We start from the raw sequence: 19,503 nt of genomic DNA on the forward strand, positions 1-19,503 counted from the left end.
GACAACTCAGGATCATCAAATATATCTGCAATATCATAAAGAACAGACCTGGAATTATATTGTTTCCAGTACTACTACAACTGTATCGACCACTTGGAATTAATTGATTGAGCATTAACACAGAGGAAATTAAATTAGAGAGTGAACTTAACAGGAGTAAAATTAGTAAAAAGTCAATTCAATACGAATGAAATTAACTGCACCATATTCCTTCAGTGGTGTTGTTTATTCATCTCTTTCCTCCTCTAGGCCTCTCAGATAATGCTGTCACCTGACCCACATGTGCCCAGGGTTCATCTACAGAGCTAACATTGACTTGCTGAGCTAAGGTTATCAGAGCATTCATTCAGCTCTGGGGAATGTGTAACATGCCTGTTGGCCCTCAGTGCAGTTTCTCCAAGTCTTTCTATCCTCCCAACAACCACCAGAGGCAAACTCACAAGCCACCTGTCCTGTTCTAGTTTCCTGCAGCTGCTTCCGACTTTGATCTTAGGTTTATGTTCTAGGAAACCCTGGGGTCACCTAGGCCCAGATATTACAGGTGCATGCCAAAGATGTAACCGCAGCTGATTTCTTAATTGAAATCAGGAGAACTGATCTCACTGGCATTGAACTGCTATCAGCTCTGTGCTGCAAATTATTGTAAAATATTGTGGCCCTGCCAGGTAATTACCCTGTCCATATAAGTCCCAATCAGATCAGTGACAGATGAAGTGTGATTGATTGAAACTGTAACTGTCATGGTGTAAAAGATGAATGTGAAGAGTTGAACAACCCTCAGCCTGTATATTACAGTCTGGAATCAATGTTCCCACACCACGTAGTGTTTTAATCAAGGGGTTTTCTGATGTTTCAATGAGGATATTTTTTCAGATATTTTTGTTAGGTTTTAAAAATTTTACTGTAAATCATATTGCCTGTTATTAACTGATGTTAATGTCAACATTGGAATCTAATTTCAGCTTGTGCAGCTAGCACTGATTTTGAATTCCTTCGTTATTCAGTCCACAACTGTTCCATACAGGTTTTGGGGGTGCAGTGCAGAACTTTGAAATTGTACCGTGATACCTGTCATGTAAACATGGAAGATGAAGCTTCAATTTAGGTGTCTAGCACGAGTAATACTCTGATAACGTCTAACTTATTTCTCTCTCTATATATCTCTGCATCTCATTTTCTGTTCCTTTAATGTCCATTAAATAAATTGGTGGAAGCTTGGTTTAACATCTCAACCAAAAGTTGGTACCTTAGACAATGCAGCACTTCCTCAGTACGGCACTGGAGTTTTAGTTTAGATTATGTGCTCATGTCCAACAATGGGGCTTTAACCCACAGCCTTTGACTGCCACTGTAGTGCCAGCTTGGCTCCGTTGCCAGTGAAGGTCCTAACTTTAAACCTAACTTTAACTCTAAACCTAACTTTAACTCTAAACCTAAACTTGGCCCTAAATCTAACCATAACCATAACAATAAGCTTAGGGAATAATGTACTTCCAATGGAGCCAAGCTCGCATTATAGTGAGAAAAAATTCAGCCCTATGATTGTAGGCAACTTTGAGAGGTTTGTAGTGGTAACAGTGTTTTAACAGTTGGGATTTTAACTATCCTAAGGTAAACTGGGATAAGACTTTGGGCTCAATTTTCCCCAATGCCCGTTTTTGGCATATTGCCATTGTTATGTCCTGTTTTTTTTGGCTCCAACTATTTCAAAAAAATAAGTAGCAAGTTTCTCCGTTCTATCTTTTGAAATTGGCACCGCACAGCCTGTCCTGTAACTCCCAGGGGGGTGTAGCCTAATGTCTGAGCAGAAAAAATGAGGCCCACCTTTCTATGCATGAGCGAAAAAAAAGAAGTTTTTGACGTGATTGCTTTGAGCGCGCATGCCCAGTTCAGTTCCCGATATGCATTCGGCCATTTTTAGACTGTGTGTGAGAACTTTCATTCACATTGGAAAAATCGGAGCTGCAATACAATATGCAATGCGGTTCAAGGACTAAGCATTTCTCACAGGATGAAGTGGAGACACTAATTACTGTGATTGAGGCCAGATGGCATGAACTGGACACCAGCAAAGGTCACATAAAAGTTTCACCAAAAGAAATAAAGGAACGCTGGAACCAACTTGCAGAAGATTACTGTGCAATGGTGACCACCCCAAGGTCTGGAGGCCAGTGCAAAAAGAAGTGGCAAGACCTTGGTCAAGTAGTTAGTGTAACTAATATTTTCATTTATTCAATGGAATTGCAATTGTAAATGTGACCATCTGTATATGTCCCACGCAGCAGAAAAACACCCTCTCTAAAAAGTTATTTTTTCATCTTTGCAGAGGAAGGTGGCACACAACAAATGGGAAAGAACTCGAATAGGAGGAGGCCCGGCAAATCTGCAGCCACTGACACCCTTGGAAGGGAAGATCGCTGCTTTGATGGGTCCTGCCTGGAGAAAAGCAACCACCACTGCACAAGCTGGGCCCACACTCTAGGGAGAGGGTATGTCCTGAAAATTCCACAGTCTGGCTTTCCTAGATGTTAAGTACTGCGTGGGCTAGCCATGCTTCGGTTCATGGGGATGTCTCCGTCAGCTACGCTTCGGTTGATGCAATGTGCTATCATTCATCGTGGTCCTTCAAAGTAGCCTGCTGCCTGCACTGTGTGAGCCTACTCATGCCATCCACCCTGCCCCTCCCCTCTCTGCTGCTAACCATCTGTATGTTCTGTTATATTTTGCAGAACTTGAGGCCAACCCTGACGAGGCAGAAGAAGACTCAGATGCGGACGAGCCTGACATGAGGAACATCTTCCAGTCGCACCTTCCAGACCAAGAACGTGGGGGTGAGGAGGAGGGGGAGGTGATGGGTGAAGCCCCCACTGTTATACTCACATTGGAGGAGGTGCAGGTGCTGCCCATTGAGGTGCCAGCTCCTTTCCTGAATGGTATGAGTGTTGCTGGGACATTCCATGATTTCCCACTGTCTGAGACTAGGGATTCCAGTGGGGTGCAGCGAGGCACACCCAGGGCCTCACTGTCCAAGGCTGTGGGTCCCAGTGAGGTGAAGCGAGCCACACCCAGGGTGAGGAGGGCAAGAAGAGCTCGGCAGCACTCTCCTGAGGTGCAGGATCTAAGAGAAATGGTTCACATGATGGCAATGAGTGCGGAGAGCATTGACCTCACCCGATCACTCTTGGACGCCATCAGTGGCGTGGGTGATGAGGTATCGGGACTGTCGGGAGATGTAACAACATTCTCACGAGAAATGGGAACATTGTTCAGGATCATGAGGGAGGGAATGTCTCAGGCAGCAGATACAATGTCGGTGAACATGAGGGAGGGAATGTCGCAGGTAGTTGAAACACTGTCGGTGAACATGATGGAGGGAATGTTGCAGGTAGTTGAAACACTGTCGGTGAACATGATGGAGGGAATGTTGCACATACAAGAACAAGATATAGGAGCAGGAGTAGGCCATTTGGCCCCGAGAGCCTGCTCCACCATTCAATAAGATCATAGGCTCAGCTCCATTTCCCTGCCCGCTCCCCTTAATCCTAAACTCTCTCATTGCTCAAAAATCTGTCTATCTCCACCTTAAATATATTCAATGACCCAGCCTCCACAGCTCTCTGGGGCAAAGAATTCCATGGAATTACAACCCTCTGAGAGAAGAAATTGCTCCTCATCTCAGTTTTAAATGGGCGGCCCCTTATTCTAAGACCATAAGCTAGATTTTAAACTTTTGTGCAGATTGCCCCAAAATGGGCATGGGTGGTAAAAATGGGTTTTCAGATCGCCGGCTTGTCGCCCATTCTTAAAGCCCCTAGTCTCCATTTTTGAAATTGGGCGTTACCGCAAAAGATATGAAATGGGCGGCAGTGTTAAATCTCTCTGACCTCTGCCATAAAGTGTCGCCGTCCTTAGCAACGGCATGGCAACGCTCGATTCCCGCGATTCAGGAGGTCAAGGTCATTATGACATGCGCAGAAGAGGAGTCAGATAGAGAGAGAGCTGAGAGGGACTGAAGGCGTGTGTGGGTGTGGTATGGCTGCTTTGGGAGGAAGGAGGGAGAGTTTAGAGCTTTAGAGCAAATAGGGAAACAAAAATCAGCTGTTACCAGCCAGATATTTGCCTGAATTTGGCCTATAATGGAGGGAGAGGAGGAGGCGTTACAGCACGCTATGGAGAATGACCCTGGAGCTGAGGTGGGAGAGGAGCACATTTTGGAGGGCGCAAAAGAGCAAGGAGGTTCTTGGATGAGGCAAATGCTTCCCGCCTGCAGGAGGTCGAGTCACGCTGGGGTGATTTGACACAGAGTGGGCGTGGGAAGCCCACTCCAAACGCCTACCAGAAGATATGTACCGAAATAGCAGAGGTGGTCTCCTCGGCGACCAACGAAGTTCGTGAGGGCAACCAATGCTGCAAACGATGGAATGACCTTGTGGGATCCGCAAGAGTAAGTATTACATTGATTTACATGTACTTATGCATTTATATAATTTGATTTGTAACAGTCATGAGGGACTATCAGCAGCTGTGAGGTCTTTCACTTTTACCGGGAATGTTTTACTCAAAGCCTGTGGTCACGGTGCACGTCTTTAGGTAAAGAATAATAATTTTCATAATAATCATGATGGTTATGTGTCGGTTATGTGTTGTATCAGTCTCTGTGACAGTACCTAGCAATGATATCACGCAATGATCTCATGCCATGTTGTCCTGCCACCTTTTACAGAAGAAGCTATCGACGATGAGGTCCATGCAGAGGCGAACAGGTGGGGGGCCACCAGTTCCCAGCGACATCACTGAGATGGAGGAGCGGGTGCTCGCACTCGTGGGGAAGCACACTTGGACAACTACAGAAGCATCTGCAGACCCTGAAGTGATGCCACGTGAGTAAAGCTTACACCATTGTGTAATGTAAAGTCAATAGATGCCACACCCACTCATATCCGAATAATCATATATGATAGATGATTTCTAAAATTGTCCTAAAAATAATGCTGGCCTAATGAAAATTATTGCAATGCAAATGTGTTGATGGTCATGAAATGTGATGTCTGTGATGACTTTGATAGCGGTGGTGCTTTTGTCGTGCATATGCTGTGTGTTGTGATGGACTCACCTTGTGACCCGAGCACCCTCTTCTCCTCTAATAACCTCATTTGTGTTTTGCAGCTCAGCCAGCAGCATGGCCCCAGGCAAGACCACAGAGGCCAGCAGGTGGGGGTGCGGGGTCCGAATCTCCAGACGATTCTATAACTGCTGCTGAGGAGTTCTGATTCTCGCCCATCAATCCGCTGGGTCTGTTCTCCACGGATGAGAGCCCAGACTTCGAGGAACCTGCATCGCCACGTTCCAGAAGCCATTCCACCCCAAGGCCATTGAGTGGTCCTCCGGTCATTCCCACCTCCAGGATGGCGCCGACCCCGCGGAGGCCTCGTGGATGCGACAGGTCTTTTCCATGAGCGCCACACGACAGCGGAGAGATGGTACAGTTGTCCAGGAGGACTGTAGACATTGGTGACCAGCTCATTGAAGCATTGGGCGCATATCCCGACAGCTGGCCACCATGACTGTGTACATTCCGTGGATGGCGGAGGCCCTGGATGCGATAGCCAGGAACACTGCTGGCACAGGCCTCCCAGTGGTCCCAGAGCGCAGCACACCACCCCTAGGTTCCGCATCACCACTGCGAACGTCAGATGAGAGCAAAGACCAAGATCCTGCTTCTGCATCAGAGAATGTTGCCCCCTCGGCACCCCCCCACTCCCGTACTTGTGCAATCACCACCTCTGCCTTCAACCTCCCCAATGAAGCACCGCCTGAGGAGCTCCTCGGCCAGGTGCCGTGGAGCGAGGGGGGGAAGGGTTAGAGGTGGGGAGAAGAAGGGGAGGGGGGAAGGAAAGTGAGGTGCATGTCCGCAGGTGATGGCTATGTTATATCTCCATCTGGGTGTATGGAATTTATTGTAATGTATGGGGGGAGGGGACCACCCTCCTGCTTTGCCTTTATATTCTGTGTTGCTGGACATGTTGAACGTTTGATTGACATCAATGGTGGAAAAAGTAGGGTGTGGGCGGGGGTTGGGTGTTATTGCCTGTGATACTTATGATTTCAGACCAATGTTAGTATAAAAAATTTTTTATTGAACATAACCTTGTTGCGTATTGTCTCAGATAGCTGGACAGTTACACCACTGGTGATTCCTTAACATGAAAGGGTTAATTACAACTTATCTTCAATCAACGTAAACTTTAGCTGGCACCAAGATGATGGGCACCATTGATGTCTGAGTTGCACACACACAGCAGTGTGTCAGCATTGTCACTCACATCAACGTTCTTTCAGGCTAATCGTTCAGATATCAGCTCCTCACGTAAGAGCCTTGCAGCAATGTAGCCACCACGGGACCTTTCCTGTGGTCTGGAGGGGGTCATGGGCATAGTTGCATAGCCAGCCTAATTGTCTGGCCCTAGGTCAGCGTCCAACCCCTTGTCGTCCTCTTCCTCTCTCTCCTGAGGTGGAGCATCAGTGCCTTCTGGCAATTCTTGGCCCCTCCTGATAGCAGCATGGAGCACACGACCACGAATTTACCTACTTGCTCAGGGTTGTATTCTAGCTCCCCTCCTGAGTGGTCCAGACATCTGTAGCACTGCTTAAGCATAGTTATTGTTTTCTGGACCACATTGCGTGTGTCTCTGTGGCTCTGGTTGTCTCGCTTCTTGGCCTCAGTGTGGGTGTAATGAAGGGGGGTCATCAGCCAGAGGCTAGACCACATCGGTTATCATCAAGCATCCAGCAATGTCCTTGTGGCTGACTCTTAAAGATGTCAGAGACAGCGCTCTCACGCAGGATGTGAGCCTCATCGAAGGTGCCCAGACATTTGGCATTCACTGCCAGTATGATCTGGTTGTGGTCGACAACTAGTTGGACCTTCAGGGAGTGAAATCCTTTTCTGTTACGGAAAAGCTCTGGGTCCTGAGAAGGTGGCCGCATGACGATGTGAGTGCACTGTATAGCTCCCTGCACCCTGGGGAACTTAGCAACGCGGTAGAATGCTCCAGCCCTGTCAATCTGAGCCTCTGTGGTTATGGGGCAGCTGATAACATCCATCCTTCTCATGTACAGGCCTCCGTGACCTGTCTAATGCAGTGATGGGTTGCATGGTGAGACAGAGGGCAAATCTTGACCGCGGAGGCCTGAAAGGAACCGGACGCGTAGAAAGACAGTGCGCGGGGGTGTCAACTGCGAGAGTCTATGGAGCACCCTCCTCCATTTCGGATATCCCCAAAAGTACGTCACCATACTCCGCCTGCTCCACGACGACATGCAAGTCGTGATCCTTACCAATGGATCTATCACAGACCCAATTCATGTCCGGACCAGGGTCAAGCAGGGCTGTGTCATCGCCCCAACCCTCTTCCCAATCTTCCTCGCTGCCATGCTCCACCTCACAGTTGATAAGCTTCCCGCTGGAGTGGTGCTAAACTACGGAACCAGTGGGAAGCTGTTCAACCTTCGCCATCTCCAGGCCAGGTCCAAGACCACTCCAATCTCTGTCGTCGAGCTACAGTATGCGGACAACACCTGCGCCTGCGCACATACAGAGGCTGAACTCCAGGACATGGTCGACGTATTTACCGAGGCGTATGAAAGCATGGGCATTACGCTAAACATTAGTAAGACAAAGGTCCTACACCAGCCTGTCCTCGCTGCTCAGCACTGCCCCCCAAACATCAAGATCCACAGCGTGGCCCTGGACAACGTGGACCACTTCCCCGATCTTGGGAGCCTCCTATCAACAAGAGCAGGCATTGATGGTGAGATCCAACACCGCCTCCAGTGCGCCAGTGCAGTCTGAGGAAAAGAGTGTTTGAAGATCAGTCCCTCAAAACTGTCACCAAGCTCATGATCTCCAGGGCCGTAGTAATACCCACCCTCCTGTATGGCTCAGAGACGTGGACCATGTACAGTAGACACCTCAAATCGCTGGAGAAATACCACCAGCGATGTCTCCGCAAGATCCTGCAAATCCCCTGGGAGGACAGATGCACAAACACTCGTCCAGGTCAACATCCCCAGCATTGAAGCACTGACCACACTTGATCAGCTCCGCTGGGCAGGCCACATAGTTCGCATGCCAGACACGAGACTGCCAAAGCAAGCGCTCTACTTGGAACTTGCCCACGGCAAACGAGCCAAAGGCGGTCAGAGGAAACATTACTAGGACACCCTCAATGCCTCCCTGATAAAGTGCAACATCCCCACTGACACCTGGGAGTCCTTGGCCATAGACCGCCCTAAGTGGAGGAAATGCAGTGAGTAACTTTTAACATTGTTGTTGCCAATTTAAGTGTATCTAAGGGTTAAGTCATGGCAGGAGAGCTTGGTCGGGTGTTATGCTCCTCCTGTACCATGTGGGAACTCAGGGACGACACCAGTGTCCCTGACGACTATATCTGCAGGAAGTTTATCCACCTCAAGCTCCTGACGGTCCGCGTTGCGGAGTTGGAGCTGAGGGTGGATTCACTCTGGAGTATCACGTGGAGCGAGTTGGTCTTACCGCAGGAGAAGGGTCCACAGCCAGCTAGGGAATGGAAGACCAGCAGGAAGAGTAGTGCAAGGAAGGTAGTGCAGGAGTCCCCTGTGGTCATTCCCCTGCAAAACAGATACACTGCTTTGGGTACTGTTGAGGGGGATGACTCATCAGGGGAGGGCAGCAGCAGCCAAGTTCTTGTTGCACAGGAGGGCAGGAAAAAGAGTGGGAGAGCAATAGTGATAGGGGATTCAATTGTAAAGGGAATAGATAGGCGTTTCTGCGGCCGCAACCGAGACTCCAGGATGGTATGTTGCCTCCCTGGTGCAAGGGTCAAGGATGTCTCGGAGCGGGTGCAGGACATTCTAAAAAGGGAGGGAGATCAGCCAGTTGTCGTGGTGCACATTGGTACCAACGACATAGGTAAAAAAAGGATGAGGTCCTCCGAAACGAATTTAAGGAGCTAGGAGCTAAATTAAAAAGTAGGACCTCAAAAGTAGTAATCTCGGGATTGCTACCAGTGCCATGTGATAGTCAGAGTAGGAATCGTAGGATAGCGCAGATGAATACGTGGCTTGAGCAGTGGTGCAGCAGGGAGGGATTCAAATTCTTGGGGCATTGGAACGGTTCTGGGGGAGGTGGGACCAGTACAAACCGGACGGTCTGCACCTGGGCAGGACCGGAACCAATGTCCTAGGGGGAGTGTTTTCTAGTGCTGTTGGGGAGGATTTAAACTAATATGGCAGGGGGATGGGAACCAATGCAGGGAGACAGAGGGAAACAAAAAGGAGGCAAAAGCAAAAGACAGAAAGGAGATGAGTAAAAGTGGAGGGCAGAGAAACCCAAGGCAAAGAACAAAAAGGGCCACTGTACAGCAACATTCTAAAAGGACAAAGGGTGTTAAAAAAAACAAGCCTGAAGGCTTTGTGTCTTAATGCAAGGAGTATCCGCAATAAGGTGGATGAATTAACTGTGCAAATAGATGTTAACAAATATGATGTGATTGGGATTACGGAGACGTGGCTCCAGGATGATCAGGGCTGGGAACTCAACATCCAGGGGTATTCAACATTCAGGAAAGATAGAATAAAAGGAAAAGGAGGTGGGGTAGCATTGCTGGTTAAGGAGGAAATTAAGGCAATAGTTCGGAAGGACATTAGCTTGGATGATGTGGAATCTATATGGGTAGAGCTGCAGAATACCAAAGGGCAAAAAACGTTAGTGGGAGTTGTGTACAGACCTCCAAACAGTAGTAGTGATGTTGGGGAGGGCATCAAACATGAAATTAGGGGTGCGTGCAATAAAGGTGCAGCAGTTATAATGGGTGACTTTAATATGCACATAGATTGGGTTAACCAAACTGGAAGCAATACGGTGGGGGAGGATTTCCTGGAGTGCATAAGGGATGGTTTTTTAGACCAATATGTCGAGGAACCAACTAGGGGGGAGGCCATCTTAGACTGGGTATTGTGTAATGAGAGAGGATTAATTAGCAATCTCGTTGTGCGAGACCCCTTGGGGAAGAGTGACCATAATATGGTGGAATTCTGCATTAGGATGGAGAATGAAACAGTTAATTCAGAGACCATGGTCCAGAACTTAAAGAAGGGTAACTTTGAAGGTATGAGGCGTGAATTGGCTAGGATAGATTGGCGAATGATACTGAAGGGGTTGACTGTGGATGGGCAATGGCAGACATTTAGAGACCGCATGGATGAACTACAATAATTGTACATTCCTGTCTGGCGTAAAAATAAAAAAGGGAAGGTGGCTCAACCGTGGCTATCAAGGGAAATCAGGGATAGTATTAAAGCCAAGGAAGTGGCATACAAATTGGCCAGAAATAGCAGCGAACCCGGGGACTGGGAGAAATTTAGAACTCAGAGGAGGACAAAAGGTTTGATTAGGGCAGGGAAAATGGAGAACGAGAAAAAGCTTGCAGGGAACATTAAGATGGATTGCAAAAGTTTCTATCGATATGTAAAGAGAAAAAGGTTAGAAAAGACAAATGTAGGTCCCCTGCAGTCAGAATCAGGGGAAGTCATAACGAGGAACAAAGAAATGGCGGACAATTGAACAAGTACTTTGGTTCGGTATTCACTGAGGAGGACACAAACAACCTTCCGGATATAAAAGGGGTCGGAGGGTCTAGTAAGGAGGAGGAACTGAGGGAAATCCTTATTAGTCGGGAAATTGTGTTGGGGAAATTGATGGGATTGAAGGCCGATAAATCCCCAGGGCCTGATGGACTGCATCCCAGAGTACTTAAGGAGGTGGCCTTGGAAATAGTGGATGCATTGACAGTCATTTTCCAACATTCCATTGACTCTGGATCAGTTCCTATGGAGTGGAGGGTAGCCAATGTAACCCCACTTTTTTAAAAAGGAGGGAGAGAGATTACAGGGAATTATAGACCGGTCAGCCTGACATCGGTAGTGGGTAAAATGATGGAATCAATTATTAAGGATGTCATAGCAGTGCATTTGGAAAGAGGTGATATGATAGGTCCAAGTCAGCATGGATTTGTGAAAGGGAAATCATGCTTGACAAATCTTCTGGAATTTTTTGAGGATGTTTCCAGTAGAGTGGACAAGGGAGAACCAGTTGATGTGGTATATTTGGACTTTCAGAAGGCTTTCGACAAGGTCCCACACAAGAGATTAATGTGCAAAATTAAAGCACATGGGATTGGGGGTAGTGTGCTGACATGGATTGAGAACTGGTTGTCAGACAGGAAGCAAAGAGTAGGAGTAAATGGGGACTTTTCAGAATGGCAGGCAGTGACTAGTGGGGTAACGCAAGGTTCTGTGCTGGGGCCCCAGCTGTTTACACTGTATATTAATGATTTAGACGAGGGGATTAAATGGAGTATCTCCAAATTTGCGGATGACACTAAGTTGGGTGACAGTGTGAGCTGCGAGGAGGATGCTATGAGGCTGCAGAGCGACTTGGATAGGTTAGGTGAGTGGGCAAATGCATGGCAGATGAAGTATAATGTGGATAAATGTGAGGTTATCCACTTTGGTGGTAAAAACAGAGAGACAGACTATTATCTGAATGGTGACAGATTAGGAAAAGGGGAGGTGCAACGAGACCTGGGTGTCATGGTACATCAGTCATTGAAGGTTGGCATGCAGGTACAGCAGGCGGTTAAGAAAGCAAATGGCATGTTGGCCTTCATAGCGAGGGGATTTGAGTACAGGGGCAGGGAGGTGTTGCTACAGTTGTACAGGGCCTTGGTGAGGCCACACCTGGAGTATTGTGTACAGTTTTGGTCTCCTAACTTGAGGAAGGACATTCTTGCTATTGAGGGAGTGCAGCGAAGGTTCACCAGACTGATTCCCGGGATGGTGGGACTGACCTATCAAGAAAGACTGGATCAACTGGGCTTGTATTCACTGGAGTTCAGAAGAATGAGAGGGGACCTCATAGAAACGTTTAAAATTCTGACGGGGTTAGACAGGTTAGATGCAGGAAGAATGTTCCCAATGTTGGGGAAGTCCAGAACCAGGGGACACAGTCTAAGGATAAGGGGTAAGCCATTTAGGACTGAGATGAGGAGGAATTTCTTCACCCAGAGAGTGGTGAACCTGTGGAATTCTCTACCACAGAAAGTTGTTGAGGCCAATTCACTAAATATATTCAAAAAGGAGTTAGATGGAGTCCTTACTACTAGGGGAATCAAGGGGTATGGTGAGAAAGCAGGAATGAGGTACTGAAGTTGCATGTTCAGCCATGAACTCATTGAATGGCGGTGCAGGCTAGAAGGGCCGAATGGCCTACTCTTGCACCTATTTTCTATGTTTCTATGTTTCTATTCGGGAGGGAGCTGAGCTACTCGAGTATCATCGCCGAGAGCATGCAGAAATCAAGTGCAGGCAGCAGAAGGAGCATGCAGCAAACCAGGCTCCCTACCCACCCTTTCCCTCAACGACTACCTGTCCCACCTGTGACAGAGACAGTGGTTCTCGTATTGGACTGTACAGCCACCTAAGAACTCATGCTAAGAGTGGAAGCAAGTCTTCCTCAATCCTGAGGGACTGCCTATGATGATGATGCTGATGAATGCAGCGATGGGTTGCATGGTGAGACAGAGGACAAATTTTGACCGCGGAGGCCTGAAAGGAACCGGACGCGTAGAAAGACAGTGTCGCAATGACCTTGACCTCGACAGACACTGATATCCTGATGGCAGGCTGCATATGTGGCCTGATGAGCTCACATATTTCATTGATCACCACCTTGTCTCCGAAGGCAGGTGTGGTTGGACACGTCGAGATAAGACGTCTTTTCCTTGTAGGTGCGGGATGTGTATGGTCTGGCCCTCCTCCTCATTCTTACATGTCTTAAATTGGGGACATAATGATGTGCATCACATATTGAGCCATCTGCACTCTGCAGCATCTATGTGTTAATCGATGCAGGCTGAGCAATGGCTGGCCCCATTGCAATGAAAGTATAATAGCGATTGATCAGAAGCAATGATTTCCTCACTAAAATACACCTAAACCCCCAATAGTCCAGAGTCTGAAAATATGTCTGTTGAGATGGTCACTTCATCTGAGAAGAACTCCAGAGTCAATGCAAACTCCCCCAAAGTTGAAGCAGCCTTTTGAATGAAGCGACCTGCGATTTAAAAAATGGCAGCCACACCGCTGGCTTTAAATCAGAACAGTTCCACTTTTTATGGGTGTTATTTTGGGTGAGCGATATTGTGGGCGATATGTGTGCGAGGTGGTGAAAGTGGTGGTGGGCGATCTCCTGGGTGTTAGTTTCACCAAATGTGCTCTTTACGACAAAAAAAAGGTGGCGGGCGGTATTATTGAATCTCGACGTTAATTCTGTGCGGAAAGTAACGCTGGGCGATATTATGGCCGTTGATTTCACCTATTCTGATGATTACGCCCCAAAAAACTGGGTGACAGTATTATTTTTTCCCGACGTTAAGCATATGGGGAAAGTAACGCTCGGTGATAAGTTCCCAAAAAATGCCCATCAGTTTCCGTTTTGTGGCTAAATGGGCGATATATGGGCATTATACATCATTTCAGTGGTAAAATGGGCGTTAAGTGGGCCTTATGCATTGCAAAATAATGGAGGTACTAGCCCCGTAAGTTTCTCTTAGGCACCAGGATGAGATCTTGACAAGAACATTTGCTCAAATACAGAAGTTGCCAATATATCTATATATTCAACTGTTATAATTTGATTGAATAACATGTAATGTTAGGGGTGGGGTTCGGCGATCTGTTAGCTCAAAAACTGTACACTCAAATGCCAACCATAATGTCTGGCCTCCAAGTTCTGGAACTATCTGTCATTCAAAGCCACCCATCCTGGATTGGTGACCCTTACTTGTCTTAGCTAAAAAGTCGCATCATAAATGGAAGGCAACATTTTTATCACACTGCTCTACATTTAAAGGACATTTGTATGTTTCTCAGCAATACCCCTCCTTATCTATAACTTTGACACTGACCAAGAGTGGGAAAAAAAATTGTTTGTATTGAATTGTACAACATTTAAAAGTGGCACAACATTCAAACATGTAATGCAAAATATTTAACAGTATTTCCAAAAACATTTAGCATCAAAAGGCAACATCTTAAACATCACCAACAAAAACAACATATACAAACATCACCAAGATCCAACCCTCTACACACTCCAACCACTTCTCTTCCTCCTCCAAGTGAGCCCCGTTCTCCTCTTGATGGGTTGCCCATCCCCACGCTGACCCGCACCCTTGCCCCTCACCGTGTCAGTACCAGCACGTGGTGCAGCAGTGCACCTGGAGCGCTGCTGTTATGTTCGTCGGGGAGACAATGGAGGGCGGTGAGATGGAAGACGCTGGCAGCTCTGGACCGTCTGGTTCTGTCAGCCTGGCTCCCGAGACCATCGATTGCTGCATGGCAGAGTCGACAGTTCGCTGCACTGCGGTGATCAGCAGCGACGTACTGTTGGTATGCTGCTCTGCAAGTGAGGCGATGTTGGCAGCTATCCCAGCCATGGCCTGGAGGAGGTCTCGACCGAGGTCGACGATCATCCTCGACAGTTGAACCATTTCCTGCATTGCTTCCACCCGTCTTGCATCATCATCTCCTTGCTGCATCATCCTGGGTGGAGGTGGCTTGGTGGCTTTAACGGCACGGGTGCAGCGCTTCATAAAGCTTGGTCCCGCTTCCTCCGAGTCGAAGCCCCAAAACTCGGACCCCGATACCAATGTTGTGCACACAGGTAGCACGCAAGTCAAGAGGATGGAGTTCTCCTTTTCTACCTCCTCAAGCTCAAGTGGGACAAACACTGGGCCTTCTCCCTGCTCTTCCTCCGGGTCTTCATCTCTGTGGATTGCGGAGGTGGATACTGGGGCTATGGGGGATCTTGGCGGGGTGGCAGAAGGAGCTGCTGGGGTGGGCTCCTGATGAAGTCAAGGTGGATGGTGTTGGTGTTGCACATGGCCTTTGCATGTCAGAGGTGAATGGGGTGCCTGAGTCGATGCTCTTCGACTCATCATCTGCAAGTACAATACAACATTTCAGTGTTTAGCTGACATGAGTACTGTGACATATCACAGTCTTATTTCAAGGACTACCATGGCTACTTCACTACACCCTAAATGGCCGACAGACAGTACATTATATACATTTTACATCACGTTACACGACCTTGCATGCCATGAGCATCACACAGACTGGAGATTCAGATAAACTTCGCAGTTTGTGTAATAGGCACCACCATATGTGGTGGCACAGGGGTGGTCACCCACCGCCAGGGCACACTCCTCAATGTCAGTCACTTCGATGACCTCTGGTGGGCCCCCTCCCGTGCCACACTGCTTTGAGGCATTGGCTGTACTTTTCATCTGCAGAAATAAAAGTTGCAATCTTCAACTGGTTTGCAGATGCAACACACACACACACTCTCATACACACACACACACACACACACACACACACACACACATACATACACAATGGCTACATATACTTTTTCAGTAGTACGGGAGTGCAACAATAAGATCTTTACTTACTCTTACTGCCACTATCATGTCGTTCCATCTCTTCCTGCACTGGTCTCCATCACGAGCCATGGTGCCCACTGTGGACACGGCCTCCCCAATCTCCCGCCAAATGTGTTTATATTGGTGCGGGGCTGGCTTGCCAGGACTATCCCGGGTGAGGTCTCTGAAATGGCACTCCAGCTCAGAGACAAGTGCCTCCAGGTCATCATCCGTAAACCAGGGAGCTCTGAGCCTTCATGCATTCGACTTCCTGGCAACTTTTCTACCACTCATGATGGGTATTCAAGGTGGATGTCTGATGATTCTCTTCCCTCTTTCTCTCAATGACCTCCCTCTGTAACTGTCAGGTGCAAGTCACTCATGAGATTTTATGTGCATGCGCAGCTGACCCAATCATGGGAAAAGTGAGGTCATCAGTCCAAAAAAAACAATCAAAAACATTTTTTAAAATCTCACGCATGCGCAGTACACGGTCTCCGATCTTTCCCGAGTCGAGAGCCCTGCACCTACCGCCGACTCCCGCTGCCGCCCGCTACTGGCCGATGCCTCCCTCTGCCTGCCGCTCCCATCGACAAAACCGGGACGAATCTCGCGACCAATCAGCCCCAGCGGTAGCGGCCATAAAAAATCACGCACAGCCCGGAAACTGCTGAAAAACGGGCGGAACTTAGATTTGATCAAATTCGGGCCCCTAGTTTTTAAATCTTCTGCGCTGAATGGAGTAACCGGACCCCTTGGGGAATGTAAATGGGGTTTTCGCCACTTTTCCAGCGAAGTTACTTTGGCTGAGTGGGAGCAGCTCCAAGAAAATTCTCAGCCAGAAGGACTAAAAAGAGAGTGAAAGAAAGGTAGATGAGATCATTTTGAGATGGAGAGATTATCTTGTACTTGAGAATGAGGAAATAGCAAGGGTGATTAATAGGTATCTTTCCTCAGTTTTTAAAGAGGGAGGTGAAAGTAGGACTGTGGAGTACCTGACAAGGATGTGGAAAAGTAACTACTGGAAAGAAATATTCAAAGGAAACTGTTAGAATAGTTAATCGGACTAAACATAGAAAACAGATGATATTCATTCAACATTCAGAAGGAGGTTGGGAAAAAGGTAGCAGAACCATACTAGGTAATTTTAACCCCCAAAAACAAGTGGGTTTGGTTCGGGTGTGATGTTAAAATGTAAAAAATCTCAAACTCAAACCCAATTCGTCTTGAACCTGCCCATTACCGGTTTTAACGGATGCGGGACAGGACGGGCGACCAACCCAAGAGGCGGGTTGCTCATTTAAATATTCGAATGAGACTGCATGCCTCAGATTTGATCTCTCGTCCAGTTTCTCTCGGGAAACACAGCAGCTAAAGGGAGGCGAGGACTGCTGCATGGAAGAGGTGAGTGTGGAGCATCATTGACAATGTTGGAGGACTTGAAGAGCAGTAATCTTCAGTGCTATGGACCAAGAGTTGGAAAGTGGCATTAGCCTGGATAGGTCTTTCTTGGCCGCCACAGACACGATGGGCTGAAAGCCTTGTTCTGTGTCATAGATTTCTATGATTTCTAAGTGCTTTTCCAGCAGATACGCATGGGCTAATCAGGGATAATCAGCATGAATTTGGAAAGGGTGGGTTATTTTTCAGCAATTTCAATTAATTTTTTGAGGAAATTGCAGATAAAGATAATATGGTGGATGTTATTTGCACAGCTTTTAAGAAGACATTTGATATGGTGCCACATAACAGAAATGTTATGAAAATTAAGGCACATTATATTAAAGGGAAAGGTGTTGCATGGATAGAGAACATAAGAAATAGGAGCTAGAGTAGGCTTTTTGGCCCATCGAGCCTGCTCCATCATTCAACAAGATCACGGCTGATCTTCTACCTCAACTCTACCTTCCCGCACTATCCCCATATCCCATAATTTCCATAGTTTCCAAAAATTTATCGACCTCTGTCTTGAATATACTCAATGACTAAGCATCCACGGCTCCCTGGGGTAGAAAATTCCAAAGATTCACAACACTTTGAATGAAGAAATTTCTCCTCATCTCAGTCCTAAATGGCCGACCCCTTATTCTGAGACTATGACCCCATGTTTTGATTCCCCAACCAGGGGAACTATTTTCTCATCAAGCCCCATAAGAATGTTATATGTTTCAATTAGATCACCTCTCATTCTTCTAAACTCTAGGGAATATAGGCCTAGTCTATTCAATCTCAACTCTTGGGCAATCCTCTCATCCCAGGAAACAGTATAGTAAACTTTCGTTGCACTCCCTTTAAAGCAAGTATGTCTTTCCTTAGATAAGAAGACTAGAACTATACACAGTACTCCAGGTGCGGCCTCACTAATGCCCTGTATAATTCTAGTAAGACTTCTTTACTCTTATACTCTAATCCCTTTGTAACAAAAGCTAACATACCATTTTCTTTCAATTGTTTGCTGTACCTGCATGTTAACTTTCAGGGGTGGCTGGAATCACAAAGCAAAGAGTAGGAGCAAATATTACATAGAATTACAAATAATATATGGCACAGAAACAGGCATTTGGCCCAACCAGTCCATGCTGGCATTTATGCTCCACTTGAGCCTCATCCCGTCTTTCCTCATCTAAATCTATCAACATAACCCTCTATTCCCTTCTCCCTCATATCCTTATCTAGCCTCCCCTTCAACTATTCCCTGTGGTAGTGAGTTCCACATTCTCACCACTCTTTGGATAAAGAGGTTTCTTCTGAATTCCCTTTTGGATTTATTGGTGACTATCTTATATTGATGGCCTCTAGTTATGTTCTTCCCCGTAAGTGGAAACATTCTCTCTGTAGCCACTCTCTCAAAACCTTTCATAATTTTAAAGACCTCTATGAGGTCACCGCTCAGTCTTCTTTTTTCAAGAGAAAAGTGACCCAGCCTGTTCATCCATTCCTGATATGTATACTCTCACATTTCTGGTATCATCCTTGTAAATCTTCTCTGCACCCTATCCAGTGCCTCTATATGCTTTTTATAATATGGAGACCAGAACTGTACACATAACCAAGGTTCGAAACAGGTTTAGCATAACTTCCCCACTTTTCAATTCTATCCGTCTAGAAATAAATCCAAGTGCCTGGTTTATGTTTTTTATGGTCTTGCTAACCTGTGTCACCAATTTTAGTGATTTGTGTAGTTGTACACCAAGATCCCTTTGTTCCTCTACTCCACCTAGACTCGCACCCTCCAAGTAATAAGTGACCTCCTTATTATAAGAACATAAGAACATAAGAAATAGGAACAGGAGTAGGCCATACGGCCCCTCGAGCCTGCTCCACCATTCAATAAGATCATGGCTGATCTGATCATGGACTCAGCTCCACTTCCCCCTCCCCCGCTCCCCATAACCCCTTATCCCCTTATCGTTTAAGAAACTGTCTATTTCTATTTACATTTATTCAATATCCCAGCTTCCACAGCTCTCTGAGGCAGTGAATTCCACAAATTTATAACCCTCTGAGAGAAGAAATTTCTCCTCATCTCCGTTTTAAATGGGCGGCCCCTTATTCTAAGATCATACCCTATAATTCTAGTCTCCCCATCAATGGAAATATCCTCTCTGCATCCACCTTGTCAAGCCCCTTCATAATCTTATACATTTCTATAAGATCACCTCTCATTCTTCTGAATTCCAATGAGTAGAGGCCCATCCTATTCAATCTTTTCTCATAAGTCAATCCCCTCATCCCCGGAATCAACCTAGTGAACCTTCTCTGATCTGCCTCCAAAGCATGTATATCCTTTCGTAAATATGGAAACCAAAACTGCACGCAGTATTCCAGGTGTGGCCTCACCAATACCTTATATAGCTGTACCAAGACTGCCCTGCTTTATACTCCATCCCCTTTGCAATAAAGGCCAAGATACCATTGGCCTTCCTGATCACTTGCTGTACCTGCATACTATCCTTTTGCATTTCATGCACAAGTA

This window comes from Pristiophorus japonicus, chromosome 16 (genome assembly GCF_044704955.1).
Source record: "Pristiophorus japonicus isolate sPriJap1 chromosome 16, sPriJap1.hap1, whole genome shotgun sequence".
In the NCBI taxonomy this organism is placed as follows: Eukaryota; Metazoa; Chordata; class Chondrichthyes; family Pristiophoridae; genus Pristiophorus; species Pristiophorus japonicus.